Below are 16,352 nucleotides of genomic sequence, written 5' to 3'. Positions count from 1 at the left end.
CCGCCCCTCGCCCCGGCCCGTCCTCGGGTCCCCGGGGAGCGCGGGGCTGTCACCGCGCCCGGGGAGCGCGCGTCCGGCCGCCGCGTTTCCTGCTCCGGCGCGAGGCTCGCGGCGGGAGCCGGCGCCGATTGGAGGGCGCCCAGCTCCGCTGCCCGGCGCTTCTTGATTTCTTCCGTTAGGATCTGGAGGAAAAAAAAATCTGGAAAGCCAGATTTAACTTTGCAGCTCTCGGCGCCTGGAGAGTGGAGGAAACTCTCCCAAGAATTTGGCGGGCTGGAAAATGCGTTTGAAGGAGGAGAATCCACACCCACGCTATGAGGCCAAGGCAGTTAGAGTGAGAGGTCAGCTCTACGAGGGGACAGCAAGGGTGAGGTTGTGGGTGGGGAAAGTCCGATTGCAGCCTGAAGTCAGGACCCGGTGCGCTCTGCAGCCTGTGGATCTCTCAGCCACTTCAATAAAGTGGAATCATTCGTTTGCCCTTTCATCCAACTTTTTAAAACACTTATTATGTCCCAGGATGATTCTCTTCCCTGAGGGATGCTAATTGGAACAAGACAGTCTTTCCCTTTTACAAGTGTTCTGGTCCAAGACAGACGACTGAGCTGTAGGCACAAGTAGCTCTAACATCCAGACTGAAATTTTTGGGGAACAAGATGGAGTGTACGTAACAGGAGCACAGACAGGAATGCGTGAGGAGCACAGCTGTCGCTGTTATGAAGTCCAGACTGAGCCTGCCGCCCTGCCTTATCTGCCTTCTCCCCTGGCTCTTCCCCCACGCCCAGCTCCTGTCATTCCAGCTCCGCTTTCCCATTCCTGTGGTCTCAGTTTAGGTGACACTCTCTCTGGAGCCTTCCCTGAAATCCTTCTGTCCTGCCCTCTCAGAGCCGTGGTCTTCAGGACTGAGTGGTCAGCTGTGGTCCAGCTTGATAAATACTCTGGTGGACGTGGGCACAGTTGAGCTGAGAGCCAGGAAGGTGTATCTGAATGAGGTGCTTTTTCTGTACCACGGATCCAGGCGTTTCGTGTGATTTAAAATCTGCAGTCCTTCTCTTCTCCTGAGGGATTTTAGATTAATATTTGCTCTCACCCCCTGTGCTTGCTGCACAGTGTAGAGTACTTGGTTAGGATTTGTTGGGTCTCATTCTGCCTCTGGAATTAACTTATTCTTTGTTTCTGCAGTGCCACCCCTTCTGGGGTTTAATTTTCTCGCCTTTGAGGTTCTTACCTAGGTAAGAACCTTTGCAGTCCTAAACTTTCAATTCTTTCAACCAAATGTAGCAGAGGAAAGTTCTTTTAGTGTCCGTGGTATGAATACTGGAGGTTTTTGAAAATGTAGATTCTAAAGTGAAAGTTCTTTTTTCTTTTCAAAAAGTTTATTTGTGTGGGTGTGTACTTTGTCTCAGTTAAAGACCAGACTCCATGATGGAAACTAAACAAGCTTTTGATGGTGTCTTGCATATTCTTCGTCATTATGTCTTACTTGCAACATCTGTACTGTATCACATTGGCTTGATGTTTTCCTTAATGAAGTCGTTGGGTACAGAGCTCTCGTCAGGGGCGTGTCACTGATCTTTTGAGTGTCATGTGAAGTCAGCCAACTGTGGGCTTCTGTCCGTCCCGGGCTCTGACAGAGGTTTTATTCTGGGAAGTCTGAAATGAGAGCTTCGCGAGTGCCTTGAGTAGGTGTTCACGGCTTCGTACGGGGGTTTAAAGCACAGTGTAAAATGATTACTTGCAAAAAATTGCATCATACGTTGAATGGTCTATAAGGAAGCTCCACTTCTAAGGAATACAGGAATTAATCCGTCAAAATATGAATCTCCCTTCTAATTGGTCTGTTGGTGAGATGGGCATTTGGTGTGCCGATCTTCTTTGAGCCACGCGTCTCTGTCTGCGGTGAGCGGCCACTCACCTGCTATTTTGTCTGCTATTTTGTCTGCTATTCTTATCTGGGTGATCACAGGGATTAAAAATAGAGGATAGCTGTTTGGTCAAGTACTGATGCTACTGAACTACAATTTTTACTTAACGCAGTAGGGTTTTTGCCTTTATTTTGGTTTCCAGTCTTTTCTTAATTTTTTTAAAAATGCTTTGTTACATGTTCCAGTGGTCTGTTTTGTTAGGGATCTCATTTTAGGAGGGGACTTTAGAAACTCAGTTGGATTTTCTTTGTGGTTTTCTTAGATTGTGTTAATGTTTTCAGTGAGACTTCACTAGTTAATGCTTGCTCTGCATCGAGGGTCTTGTTTCAGTTGGAGCAGGCCTGACTTTTATAGGGACTAAATGAAAAGGGGTCTTTCATGGGAGGGAATGCCTGGGCATAGGGAAGACAGAGCTTGAATTCTGCATCTCCAGATTGTCTTCTTGCTCTTCACTGAAGGAAGACAGTAAACCTTGCTCTTCCCCAGGGCCCAAACAGAGAGCTTCATTCCTCCGTCACTGCAGTGCCCCTTGGTGTAATGTCATCGGTGTGGTGGCCTAGAGGTTTGATGTGGCTGTTAGCACACCCACACTCTAAAGAACTGGTGGTGCTTTCCTCTTTTTTAAGATTGTGATCTTCTATAAATCACCTTTTTCCTTTGCGTATTATTTACCTGGAACTGGAAGTTCGGAGATAAATTCTTAGACCATGAATCTGAGTTTTTGGTATTAGCGCCCTCTCCCCACCCCTCACCTGTTCCTTATTTTATACATGTCTGTTACTGTAGGCCACCTCAGAGCCTTTTTGGATGTTGACAGGATGTGAATATAAACAGTAGAGTAAAGGTCACTTAGTCCAGTTCCTGTGGACAGGAGACTTGCATTAGTAACCGGCCTGTCAGGGCTCTTGTTAAGTCCGGGCTCCTCTCTGAGCTTCAGTCCCCTCATCTGTAAGATGGAGTTGTTAGTAATGCCTGTTCTGTCTCGCTCAAGAGATTGTATTGAGGATGAAATGAAATAATGAATGGAATGGAATTTTGTAAGTTGTAAAATAGCATGTTGCCAAGGATTTTTAAAAAATGCTTCATTAGGAATTTAATGTGGGGGCTGGCCCCGTGGCCGAGTGGTTAAGTTCGCGCGCTCCACTGCAGGCGGCCCAGTGTTTCGTTGGTTTGAATCCTGGGCGTAGACATGGCACTGCTCATTAAACCACCTTGAGGTGGCGTCCCACATGCCACAACTAGAAGGACCCACAACTAAGAGTATACAACTATGTACCGGGGGGGGCTTTGGGGAGAAAAAGGAAAAATAAAATGTTAAAAAAAACAAATTGCACTTTAACAAAAAAAAGAATTTAATGAATCTGGGTTTCTCTTTAAAACTCAAAATGTTTAATATGCAGATGATCCTTAATTTGAGATATGTTAGGCAACTTCTTTTAGGGTTGTTTTCTGTCTTTAATTAGCCAATAATGTTTGATATTTTAGCATTTGGGGGAAACATCAAATTCAAGTTTCAGTTACCGTTAAGCGAGACGACTGAATGTGCCTAATTTAGTCTTTAACGTCTCTCCAGTTCCGTATGTTCCCGTGCACCGTCCTTTAATGAAGCATAATTTCTCAACATTTCAGTCCCTAAGTGGCCTGTCTTGAGGTTGGGAAAGGCAGGAGGCACTCTGAGGTCAAGGTCAGCAGAGCATTGCCTGTTCACGTCTGAAGTACCCAGCAGGAGCGGGCAGCAAGCACAGGGAACCCAGCTTCAGCACCAGGGCCGTCTGAAGTACCCAGCAGGAGCGGGCAGCAAGCACAGGGAACCCAGCTTCAGCACCAGGGCCGTCTGAAGTACCTAGCAGAGCGGGCAGCAAGCACAGGGAACCCAGCTTCAGCACCAGGGCCATCTGAAGTACCCAGCAGGAGCCGGCAGCAAGCACAGGGAACCCAGCTTCAGCACCAGGGCCGTTTCTAGCCCTCCTCCCCTCAGGCCTCTTGGGAAGCTGTTCGCGCAGAGTGTTTCCCATCCACAGGCAGCTCTGCTTTTCCCTTTTTCCCCCTCCTGCCTCTTCCTCCTCTCCACCAGCATCTTCCAGGCGCTGGCAGTGAGAGGAATACAAAGACGAATGAGATAAAATACAGCTCTGGGCCTCAAAGAATTTGCGTTTTATGCACAGGTGTTGAGTAATACTGTCATAGGTCAACAAACGTTTGTGTAGATGGGTTACCTGCGATGTGCCCGAGTTCCGTGCCAGATATGGCGTTAGGAAGATGGGCCGCAGTGACTCATCGGTGAAGAGCTGGGGCTCACAGTCCGGCAGGAGGAGCGGACCTGGGTGCAATGGCGGCGCAGTGCCGTCGGCGCCACCGGAGGCACGCAGCGGAGTTTGGGGGGCGGGTTGGTGAACACAGTCCAGCATTTCTTCTCCCACAGGCTTCTTAGAGCTTCCAGACGAGACAGGTGTTGGTAGGTGTATGAGTGCAAGGAAGGGTGCTGAATTACCTGAATTTGGAAGTTTATAATTCCTCAAATCTGCGTTTATCAGAACAAGTCTATAATCTGTCTTTTTGGGTGGAGTATGGCCATCCCTGCCTTTTGATTTAAGGAAGCCAGTTGACTCTTGTTGAACTCTGACAATGTGACAGACACTCTGCTGGGTGTTGTCACATGTATCGCTGTGTGAGTTTCCTATGGCTACTGTAACAAATTGCCACAAACTTAGTGGCTTAAAAAAAACAGATATGTCATCTCACAGTTCTGTAGGTTAGAAGTCTGACTCGAGTCTCACCAGGCCAACAGGCGTCATCAGGGCTGTGTTCCTTACTCTAGACTATGGGGGAGAATCGCTTGCAAGCTCGTTCAGATTGTTGGCCTGTTCCTGGCAGTTAGGTCCCTGTTTCCTTGCTGGCTATCAGCTGGGGGCCACCCTCAGCTCCTAGAGGCTCCTTTCTGGTCCTTGCACATAACCCCCGATCACAGAACCGGCAAGGACCGTTGAATCCTGCTCCTGTTCTCTGACTTGCCCTTCTGCTGCATCTCTCTTCTACCTGGGGAAAGGTCTTGCTATTAAGGGCTTGTGCAGTTAGACCCACTTAGATAACCCAGGACAATCTCCCTGTCTGAGGTCTGTCGCAGGGTCCCTTTGCCATGTAATGCAGCCTCCTCACAGGTCCCAGGGATTGGGGCATGGGCCTCTTTGGGGGCCGTTCTGCCTTCCACAGTTACCCAGTCCACTTAGGACAACATCTGATGAAGTTATTGTTACCCTCAGTTAACAAATAAATAAAGTAAGGCACCAAAATTTTAAACACATTGGCAGGACCGTTAAGATCTCTATGAAAGGACCAAAGCTGTTCTGACTCGCTCTGGAGCTGACGGCAAGACTTCCTGCAGCAAAACCAGTCGGTCAGAGGCAGAGCTCAATTTTGTGTTTTGGAGTATTTAAATGGTCCTCTCTGATTACAGAAGTTTTGCCAGGAAGTCGTTAGGGTAATTCCACTATTAGAAAAAACACCCACGTGGAGAATTTGGGACCTTCCCTTTCCAAGGTTTGTATGAAGGACCCTTTCTTCACGGGGTGAAGAGTGCATGGTTCCATGTCCGTTTCTAGAATGGAAACAGCTGAGTCAACCCAACAGGGACTCGCATTCCTGAGCTTGAGAGAATCTGTTTCAAGGCTGAAGCAAAGCCCAGTAAACAAAGTTTGTACCTTCCCTGGTGTTAGGAATGAGGTGACCTGTGGTCACGGAGACAGCTGGTGATGGTCACCAGGTCCTGAAGGCCAGGCGTGACCTCATTTGATCGTGGAGGCGTTTTAAATAGTTGTTCGTTAGGATTTTTTTCCTTTACAATAAATGACAAGCTCTGATTTGAAATAAACTTCCTGAAAGAAACCAGAATCTCTGATCCTAAGGCTTTTAACCCGGCCTTCAGGAATTTATGAACTGCCTGAAACCCTGTGCGAAAGTTCTGCGTCTGTGCCTCTGCGTGTGTTTACTGCGGCAAGGATTTATGGCTTTCCGTTCGTTTTGGGGTTGGATTCCAAAAAGTTTAAGAACACACTGCTTTATATGATATTCTTGCTGGTCAAGTATCAGATTTTGTTTAAAAATTAAATACCCGTTTTTAAGAAAGTTATACAGGCGCATAGTTTTAAGAGTCAAAAGTTCTACAAAGCTTAGAACAAAAAACCAGCAATTACCTACCCCACCCTTCTCCACCCTGATTCCTGCTCCCCGGAGGCCACCCCTTGTCATGTTTTAGCTATTTCTTCCAGATTTTGTGTGTGAGAGACATCCTACTAGGAAGAAGACGGTTTGGGTCCCTTATCCTGTGCCCTCCCCCACCGCCCGCTTTCTCCCTGTGCTCTCAGGATAATTATGTTAAACGTTTTGGTTAAATATTCAGCAGTACTTAGGACGATTATGGAAATATGATTCACAGCTGAGATATTTAGTTATTTTGATTACATTTCCTTTCTTTCATAGTTTTTTTCTTTTTCCTTGAGTTGATAATTGCCCTGCGTTGTTTTGCTTGGTTTTCTTTATATCTGTCCTCTGGTTGGCACCCCTCACCCCCCATTACATTCACACACATCAGGGAATCATCCATTTCATCCTTTTATTAGGATAATTCTTCCCCCACTTCTCGTTCTGCCTGCTTTCCTCTAAATTGGTTGCTTTCTAGGCCGGCTCCCATCTTTCCTCTTAGATCGTCCATTTCACCCTGAGAGTTCCTTTCGCCTCTTTCTTGGGTAAGATGCCTCCTTTTTAACTTTTTTTCTCTTTGGTTTAGTATGTTCACCAGTAGCTTTCTAAGAAATAATTATTTTGCGATCTTGTATAATGTTTGAATATTTTACTCTCATTTAATTGATAGTTTGGCTAAGTATGGAACTCTGGATTAGAAATCACTTTCCTGCAGAATTTTGAAGACACTGCTCAGTTACTTCAAACTTCGAATGTGACAGTGGGTCAATGTGTCCAAAGCTACTCCTTGTGTGCGACCTGCATTTTCCTCTACTTAATGTTTTAGGCTCTTCTTGCTTGCCTGGGGTTCGGAAAGTTTGTGCTGGTGGTCCATGATGTGGGTCTTGTTTTCGTTCATTGTGCTGGGCACTTGGTGGGCCTGTTCCCTCTGTAGACTCCTGTCCTCTGTTCTGAGCAGGAGTTCTCCTAAATGTCTTCTGTTTTCTTCTATTTCATTCCTTTGTCTTTTTGTTTTCCTTTTTGGGAGATTTCTTCAACTTTTTCTCTAAACCCTACTTTGAATTTTTTATTGCTGTAATTTTTTTAAATTTCAAGAACTCCTTTATAGTTCCTGAAAATATATTTTTTCAAATGCCATCCTTTCTTGTTTCAAAGATGTGGTCAGATGTGGTTTTATTGTGCTCCCTATCTTGGAGGAAAGGTTTATTTATTTACTTATTTTTTTGCTGAGGAAGATTCACTCTGAGCTAACATCCGTGCCAGTCTTCCTCTATTTTGTATGTGGGTCACCGCCACAGCATGGCCACCTGCATGTGGTGTAGGTCCACACCCGGGAACCAAACCTGGGCCACGAAAGCAGAGCATACTGAACTTAACCACTGGGCCACGGGGCCAGCCCCCAGGAAAGGTTTACTTTTTAATGGCTTTTTGGCTTGACTATCTAATAAAGCCTGAAGTATCTGATAGTGCCTTCATGACACCACTAATGTGAAAGGAAAATTACCTTTCAACCCATGATCCGTTCTCTAGTATAGAAAAAAAGACAACTTTCCGTCTTTGGGGGTATCAGAAGATAGCCTTTGTGTGTCCTGAACACCTCTGTTTAGAACATTTCTTTTCCATCCATAGTCACGTTGCAGCTAAATTTCACCTTCTCCTTTGCACACTGAAGCTTGTCCGTCCAGCGTTCTGGGCGGTGCTGCCGTCGGCCAGTTCAGAGTTTGGAAATTCTTCCTTTGCCAGCACGCTCGTAGGCGATGGTGCTGTGCAGTGTTGCTGGAGGCAGGAGCATTGAGAAAGCTCCTTTTTTGGGTCATTTTTTAATCATAAAAATGGTTAAGAAAGGAAATAGAAGTGGTGATGATGACGGATTCTTGTTCTGGACGTTAGATAATGGGTGACAAACCCCGGGTATTTTTAAGCCCCGTGGGTGGAGCTAGGTGTGGGGGCTGACCTCCTGTGTGGAACTTGCTGTCAGAAGTGGTTTGTAGGGGCTGGCCCCGTGGCCGAGTGGTTAAGTTCGCGCGCTCTGCTGCAGGCGGCCCAGGGTTTCGCTGGTTTGAATCCTGGGTGCGGACATGGCACCGCTCATCAAACCATGCTGAGGCAGTGTCCCACATGCCACAACTAGAAGGACCCACAACAAAGAACATACAACTATGTATCGGGGGCCTTTGGGGAGAAAAAGGAAAAAAAATAAAATCTTTAAAAAAAGAAGTGGTTTGTAGAAAGGGCTTCCTGGGTGCAGGACACAGTGCCTCCTAGGGGCTGTTTGATGAGATTTGCAACAGGTGTCTCAAGAGGAAAGAGGGAGACATGAAAATCATTTGAATGACTTTTGAAACCTGTAGAGGGTTTTCTCAAACCTTCACAGCATACGTTTCTTCGTTACTTTAACGCTCAGATGTGGAGACACAGGGAAAGTGACGAGCAGGGTGAATCTGGAGGACACGTGGCATGATGTTTTCCTTCAAGTCCCCTCCTCCCACTTAATTCAAATTTGTGTATTGGGATGTCGGAAGTTACTTGAGATTTTTCTCCTGATGGGTTAATTACTTGAATTTCCTGTTCTTGAAGAATGATCCTCTGGCTTGGTTTCTTCAGGCTGCTATAACGGAAGACCGTAGCCTGGGTGGCTCATAAACAACAGAAATGTATTTCTCTCAGCTCTGGAGGCTAGAAGTCTGGGAGCAGGCACCGGCAGGGTCAGTGGGCCTCTCCCTGGTTCAAGGATGGCTGTCTTCTTGCTGTGTCCTCACATGGTGGAAGGGACAAGGGAGTCCTCAGGGGTCTCTCATAAGGGCACTGATCCCATTTATGGGGGTCTCACCCTCAGGACCTAGTCACCTCCCAAAGGCCCCACCTCCTCGTACTGTCACATCGGGGACTAGGTTTCAACATGTGTATTTTGAGGGGACGCAAACATTCAGTCTGTGGGACCCTCGAAGAAGTTCAGATGTGCTGTGTCTTTATGATAAGGGAGACTAAATGGTTCAAAAAGAAGACGATAGTGTGAATATTAAAGTCTCAGAGTTTTCTGTCACACCACCGTCACCGTCATCATCGGCACTGCTTGTCGAGGGCCGAGTACTTGCTGTGCCCCAGGCGCTGTGCCAGACACTTTCCATCTCTCTCTCTTTTGATCTTTTCAGCAACTCCGTGGAGTTGGTAATGTCCCCATTTTGCAGGTGACAGAATGAGATGAAAGACTCCTGGTGACGATAGTTAATAATACTGTACTGTGTATTTGAAAGTTGCTAAGAGAGTAGATCCTCAAAGTTCCCATGACAAGAAAAACACTTTGTGTCTAGATGTGGTGATGGATGTTGACTAGACTTGTTGTGGTGATCGTGTCACAGTGTGTACATGCATCAAATCATTACATACTAGTAATATGTTGTATGTCAATTATGTCTCAATTTTAAAAAGTGAGATGGAGAAACATTGCGTAACTTCTCAAGATCACATAGTGAGAGGAATTCAAACCCTACCTGCAAAGCCTGAGCTGGTGACTAGCCTGCTGCGTGGCCTCTTTATTTGTTAGAACTTTCTGGTGTCTTGACGCCCAAGAACTGCTATGATGGGGCTTTCCACGGCACAGCTGCGAACAGGGCCAGCAATCCTGATGGGCAGCGCAGTCGCTGCTCCAGCTGTTGACCTGCGGGGCGCTCCTTGTAGTGCTGGCCGGTCTTCAGTGTCTGTCCCCTCCTGCCTGCACGCACGCCTTCGTTCAGTAGTTGTCCAGGCCCTCATCTGCACGTGTGGAGGAGTCCCAGCCCGGGGGGTGCCGAGGGCACACGCAGTAAGGGAGGCGGGTGTGGATGCTGTTGACTGTGTAGGCTTTGACAGGTGCTATCAGGGAGGCCTGAACACAATGCATCAGGACTTCAGAGGGAGAGTGTGCTTCTGAAAGAGAGCAGGGAGGCACCCCGGAGGTGGTGGCTCTGGGCCGGCCTCTGGAGGAGGAGTTGCATTTCCACGTGGACTTGGGCCGCCGAGGCTCTCTTGGCTCTCAGAGGATCCCAGCCAGCCCGTCTCCCTGGGATGGCTTTGCCTGAATTCTCTTTATTTTTCAGTGCCGTGCCATGAGTTGTCGTCAAGGAGTCCTCTGTCTGTCATTCATGTTCTGCAAGTCCTGTGTCTGGTCATCGGTGTCTGGCAGATGGAGCATCCTGGACTGTGAAGAGCCGTGTCTGTGGCTCGTGGGGCTTGGTCAGGCGTGATGCAGAGAAGCGGTACCCGGTGGTGACTGCATGACTCCGGCTGCGTGCGCAGGCTGGAGGGTGGAAAGAGGCTGGGCACAGAGTGGGGGACTTTGTGCCTGGACAGACACGCAGAGTCCTTAGTCTGGTCCCTGCATGAAATAACCTCCCAGAACAAAAGGGCTTTTACTCACTCCCACCCCGCCTCCTCCTGGGGACTGAACCATCCTTCGTGCCACAGTGGAAGGCATTTCTCAAGCCTCTGAAATACTGGTGGTCCACCAGCTGTCCATCGAGCCTTCGGGGGAGCAGCCCGGTGTGCTGGCAGAGACGCAGGGCCCACCAGACCTGGACTGGCCTTCTGGCTCTGTCGCTCTGCTTTAGCACTGTGGAATCCTGGGCGAGTCATTTAACTTCCTCTGCGTTTCTTATATAAAATGGGAAATATTATACCTGTTTTGTAAAGGTAAACAGGTGACCAAGAGAATAAACGAAGTGCTCTGTGTGTCAGGCTTACAGTGAGCACTGCGTGAAAGCACACTGGTTGGCGTGATTGATGGTAACACGGCTTTTACTCGGGGAGAAGCTGGTGAAGTTGTCACCTAGCCTGGCTGCTTGTGCTGGAAGCGGATGGAAGAGCGTAGGAGCGGTGGCTCGAGGGACACTGCGGAGGGAAGGGGCGGGATTTGTTATTACCGAGTAGGTGGAATTTGGGTCATTTGTTTATAACCAGATGCCACTTTATCTCAGGACTCTCTGAGTCATGTAAAAGAGAGCTCGGGTGACTGTGCTGGAGTGGGATGGGTGGCAGTTTAAATTCAGCTAAAGCTGCTGGTTGAAAGTATGTTGATATTATGTGGGAAGCCTTGGACCGTGAAGCAGAACTGAACCCAGATTCTGGCTCTGTAACTTGAAGTGTGATGTAGTATATAAAGGCAGGGATGTGTAACTTAAAAATCTTTACTGTTATCGTAAGGAAAGGATTGAGGTGTCTGCATTGGTTTGTATGTTATAGTTCATTTAAAGTGCTCCTGAAGGAGGGGCCGGCCCAGTGGCTCAGTGGTTAGGTGTGCACATTCCGCTTCTCGGCGGCCTGGGGTTCACCGGTTTGGGTCCCGGGTGCGGACACGGCACCGCTTGGCAAAGCCATGCTGTGGCAGGCATCCCATATATAAAGTAGAGAAAGATGGGCACAGATGTTAGCTCAGGGCCAGTCTTCCTCAGAAAAAAGAGGCATTGGCAGCAGTTCGCTCAGGGCTAATCTTCCTCAAAAGAAAAAAAAAAATGATCCTGAAGAATTTAGACTGGAAGACAACCTTTGGTTTTTGCTGAGGAAGATTGGCCCTGAGCTAACATCTGTGCCAATCTTCCTCTGCTTTGTATGTGTGTCACTACCACAGCTTGGCTGCTGAAAAGTGGTGTAGGTCTGTGCCCAGGAACCGACCCCGGGCCACCAAAGCAGAGCACGCTGAACTTAACCCCTAGGCTGCAGGCTGGCCCTGGAAGAAGACTTTGATTTCTGTAATTTCTGTGACTTTACCTTCCTGGAACAAGTGCATGATTTGAAGGTTTTTGAGTCTCATTGTCCAGCTACCTGTTTTGGAGCAAATTTATATATACATGCTTATTTAAATATTTTGGATGATTTAGAAATATAAGTGTAGAGTAAAAGCTGAAGGTCGCCTCTCCTCCTCTAGAGGTAGCCATTGTTAGTAGTTAAGCATGTGGTCTGGATGTTTTTTGTGCATCCTACATATAATTCGCCTGTACGTATATATTTAATAATATCTAACATTTATACATTTAGTCAACACATTTATTGAACTCCCCCTTTGTGCCAAATCATTTTGTTTGTAGAGCACTTCTATTATTGTGGCCATTTTACAGTGAGCTAACTGAGGAACAGAGAGGTTGGGGGCCTTGTCCAACATCGCACAGCCAGTAAATATTGCAGTTAGGGTAGGAGCCCAGGCAGTCTAGCCCCAGAGCTCTTAACACTTATTCTGGATTGCCTATCGAAACCTCATGACTGCCTTGCAAACCAAGCCTCCAACAAGAGTTCACTTGATATTTGTCAGAATAGTATACATGAGGTTTCCTTAAACCTAAATCTTGGACTTATTGGTGGCTAGGCCCTCTTGAGGGCTGAATGGAAAGAGCGACTCTCCCGGCTGATCTGGCTACTTGGAATGGAAGTAGGAGAGAATAACTTTGTCAGAAAAAAAGGCCAAGATGCCTGGGCTTGCTCTAACTCTGAGGGAAGAGGCCCTGCAGCTGCCTGTGACGAGGCCACCTGCATGGGGGGGGAGAAGGAAGGGCTTTACCTGTGCTGGGTGACGTAGGCTGCAAAAATGAAACGCTGGACCGTCCGCATGCCGGAGGGCTGCCCGCTCCCTTCCGCTCTCCTGGAGTAATCGTGTTGGAGCGTTCTCCCCTGGGGGCTGCCGGTGCAGCGTCTGACCCAGCCAGGGTGGGGCAGGTGTGTGTCTGTCCCTATCTGGATGCAGGTCACACAATCACAGCCAGCCCAAATGTTCCCACACAGCTCTTTGTTTTGGACCAAAGTTCAGTTTGACTCATAGGTGCCTTTTCTGCTTATAACAGTGCTACACATTAAAGTCGTGTTTTTGGTGGTGAAGAGGGTTTAAGAGAGAGGTAATGCGGCACGTCTCAGTCTGCTGAAAACAGAAGTGTGGGGTGGTGCAGAAAAGCGACTTCCTGATTATGGGTCACTTAATGTGCGAGTTAGAAGCCACCCCTAGCTGAGTTGAAAAGTGGAAACAGATCTTGTCTTCGGCTAACGCTCCGTCAGTCTGGATGCCGTGGCATCTCGTGTGGATCAGAGGTGCCCGGGTGCCGGCCATCAGCCTTTTCCCCAGCGCCGTCGTCTCCCTGGAGGAGGGGCCAGGAGGAAGGGTCTCACAGCTGTTGAGCACCCCGTGTTGGTTGGCTGCTTTCCATGTACCATCCTGGAGTAAATATTGTTATTGAAGATGAAGAGGGGGCTTAGAGAGGTGGAGAAGGTTGCTCAAGGTCACGTACTTGTGAGTGAAAACATGAAATGCGTGATGAACCCTGGGGTTTGACTCCAAGCCCTTGATCTCTCCTTCATCCTCGGTTACTTCCCTGGACGATGGGGGGAGACTGAGAACCCAGATGAGTGGGGCTTTGTGGACGAGACCTCGGGGACACGGGGCTCTCTCCACACGTGGAATCTGCTGCGCTGGGCTTCTGAATTACAGACGGACCTTCAGGAGAGCAGGCCCTGGTTTAGGACTTTTCTTTGTGGAAATAGACAGACCCCCCCCCCCCCCCCCCCGCTCCCCCAACCCCAGAAGGCAGAGACTGTTGACTCGGCACTGCTGGAGCAGGGCCTCGGCCACTGTCTCCTGCGTTTGGCAGAGACTCAGAGGCGGACAGAAGAGTGGGTGCACTTCAAAGAGGAGGAAAGGGGGCTCAGGGGGCCCCTGACGGGGGCTGGGGGCCAGGAGGGGGCGTCCCAGGTGACTGTGAGGGGGCAGGTTTGGCTCTGTTGGGTTGATGGCCAGTTGGAAGCAGGGACAAACATTAGGGATGCTGTTAGTTACTGATCAAGCCCTGGCCTGTTGGTACACGCTGTTCCATGACACCCCCTGTTGCCCACACAGTACAGGTGGACATCCTTTCATGATGATACATCCAGATCTAATAGACGCCTTTGCCCTTGCACTGCTGGGTACTGATGGTACCAGGTACTGGTATAGTGCTGTAGGTGCTGGTACCGCTAACGATTACTGACATTTCCTGAGCATTTGCCGTGTGCCAGGTTCTGTGTGCTAAAGCTCCTCGGGTAAATTGGTCTTAGGATTTTTCTCAACCCTATGGGTGAATTCTGTTAGTCTAGCATTTTGCAATGATAGCTGCTGGCTCAAGCTCATGGCATCATTTCCAAGAGAGAGAACACATTTAAAATAATTAAGGTAATTTACATTCACTCATTTCAGGAAATATTTATCGAATGCATTCTGTGTTGGGTGCTGCCCTGGAAGCTGTTCCTGAAACCATGTATGGAATGGGGTAAAGGGCGGTGGTCCACAGGCCCTGGGCCCCGCTTGTGCAGGGAGGGAGGGGCCCCGTGGGGGAAGGGGACGCAGTGAGGAGGTCGTTGGACAGTCCTTGCCATATCCATTTAGCCACATCTGGCCCTCGGTCCAGTTCTTGTACGTACACTTTTAAGAGTTATTTGGTTTTGATTTTTATTATGGCTCCCCTGAGACTGAGCGACCGTTATTTCAAACCGCCTGAGTCATGGCCTCGAAGGTCGGTGCTAACGCCCCTCCAGTTGGCGTGCTGTCACCTCGCAGCTTCTCTGGGAGGGCAGTCACCCAGGGGCTAGAGGGCTTTGCCTACAAGCCGCTAAGTGGGTTTCTCTTCGTAAGTGGATTTGATGCTGGTGACGGTGGAGACTTTCCTGCTGTCTCCCACTTGGAAGAAAAATGTTCACTCGTCTTTGGGGGTTGTTGAGGGCCTCTGGGACCAGAGCAGGGCCCAGCAGTTTGTCGGTTGATACACATGTTATGCAAGTGCAGTCAGAAAGCTTTGTGAAATGTGGAAGAAATAGCCCAGAGTGCAGTGGAGCTGAGGCAAGAGGTCGTCCGTCGCTGGGTTATAAATGTCTGCGGTCCGCAGACTTGTACACAACGGCATTGGGTTTCTGCTATATGCTTTCTCTGCTATTTTGGCGAGGTTTATTTGGGTGTCTCCTGTACAGAAGGCATGACATCAGCTTTTGCCACCAAGTATTTATAGCAGCTGGTACCTCCTATGTGGGTCCCTTTTTGTGCTGTGGTTTCTTTAAGGAAATTGTAGCTCTCCTACCCAAAGCAGGCCACCCGTTCAAGGTGTTAGGGTCTCAGAACACCTTGGGAGACAGTGTTCCGAGTAGAGGAAACCAGCTGGGAGGAAGCTCCGTCTCCGTTTGGTGGTGTCTGGTGACTGCCCAGAGAAGGCCCATCCCAGCGCTGTCCGCTGTCCTGCTATTTGTGATGCGCTAAACCCTTCTCCCTCCTCTTTCTGCTACAGATGGTCTGGTTCCAAAATGGGCTCTTAACTCCTGGAGGTGAGGAAGCTGAGCTTGGGTTGCAGGGCCACACTGTAGCCAGCCTTTCACAACTTTGTTATTGACCCTAGACTTTTATCTGAACTAAACTGTCCTGCCTTTAGTGAATGCGAACCATTTGAATATTTAAATTTCAGCCTTGCATTTTACAATACAGAGAAGTAACACTTTAGGTTAGCTTTAGATACAAACATCGATTATCCAGTTGCAGGGTTTTACAATGTGTCGACAAAAATAATCCATAACCAATCTATAAATGAAAATTGGGGTGAGTTTATTCTGAGCTAAAATGTGAGGACCTTGGCCCGGGGCCTTCCTTCCCGAAGGAAGAAAGGGCGCCAAAGAAGTGGGGTGCACAGAGTGGTTATATACCCCCAAACAGGATGTTTCACATAGGATTGAAATGTCCTTTTACAATAGTCGCAAGACTGCTCTGTCGGCACAGCGATTGATGGACACAGCAGGTAATCGGCTGTCTCGGTGAACAGCAGGGTGGCAGGTCTGTTGTCTCAAGCTGGGTGGTCACAGGTGAGCTGGGTGGTCAAAGGTGAGCACAGCAATCAGTTCCTAGCCTAAGGAAAGATGCTAATCTCTAAGGAAATGCCAATATGGGGGAAGTTGCACCTTTATCTTAAGGCCATTTGTTCTTGCCTTAGGAAATGTTTAAAGCAGATATACAAGGCATGCTCAATGGCCACGTCAGGCCCTTTTGGGAAAAAAAACAAAGTCAGGCCGAATTAGGTTTACACCAAATGGCTTCCTCATGTACTCCAATATATCCTATTTCTTGCTATTTCTGTTTGTCAAATGATAACCTTTTTTACCACAATAAATGGGAAATAAAACCCTAGTTGACAGACACACGTGCCAATTGTTTTTCTTATTATGCATTTTTAGTTGTTCAGGCTCTATTTGTGATACTCATGTAAACAG

General features: G+C 48.1%; 1 protein-coding gene across 4 annotated transcripts in view; it reads left to right on the top strand.

The window, feature by feature from the left end:
• Positions 1-16,352, top strand: part of AFAP1 (actin filament associated protein 1) — a 162,220-nt gene that overhangs the window by 1,198 nt on the left and 144,670 nt on the right. The window lies entirely within an intron of this gene.

The sequence above is a fragment of the Equus caballus genome, chromosome 3 (assembly GCF_041296265.1).
Source record: "Equus caballus isolate H_3958 breed thoroughbred chromosome 3, TB-T2T, whole genome shotgun sequence".
NCBI classification, from domain to species: Eukaryota; Metazoa; Chordata; class Mammalia; order Perissodactyla; family Equidae; genus Equus; species Equus caballus.
Note: the sequence above shows the minus strand (reverse complement) of the source record. Positions and strands in the feature narration are given on the sequence as shown.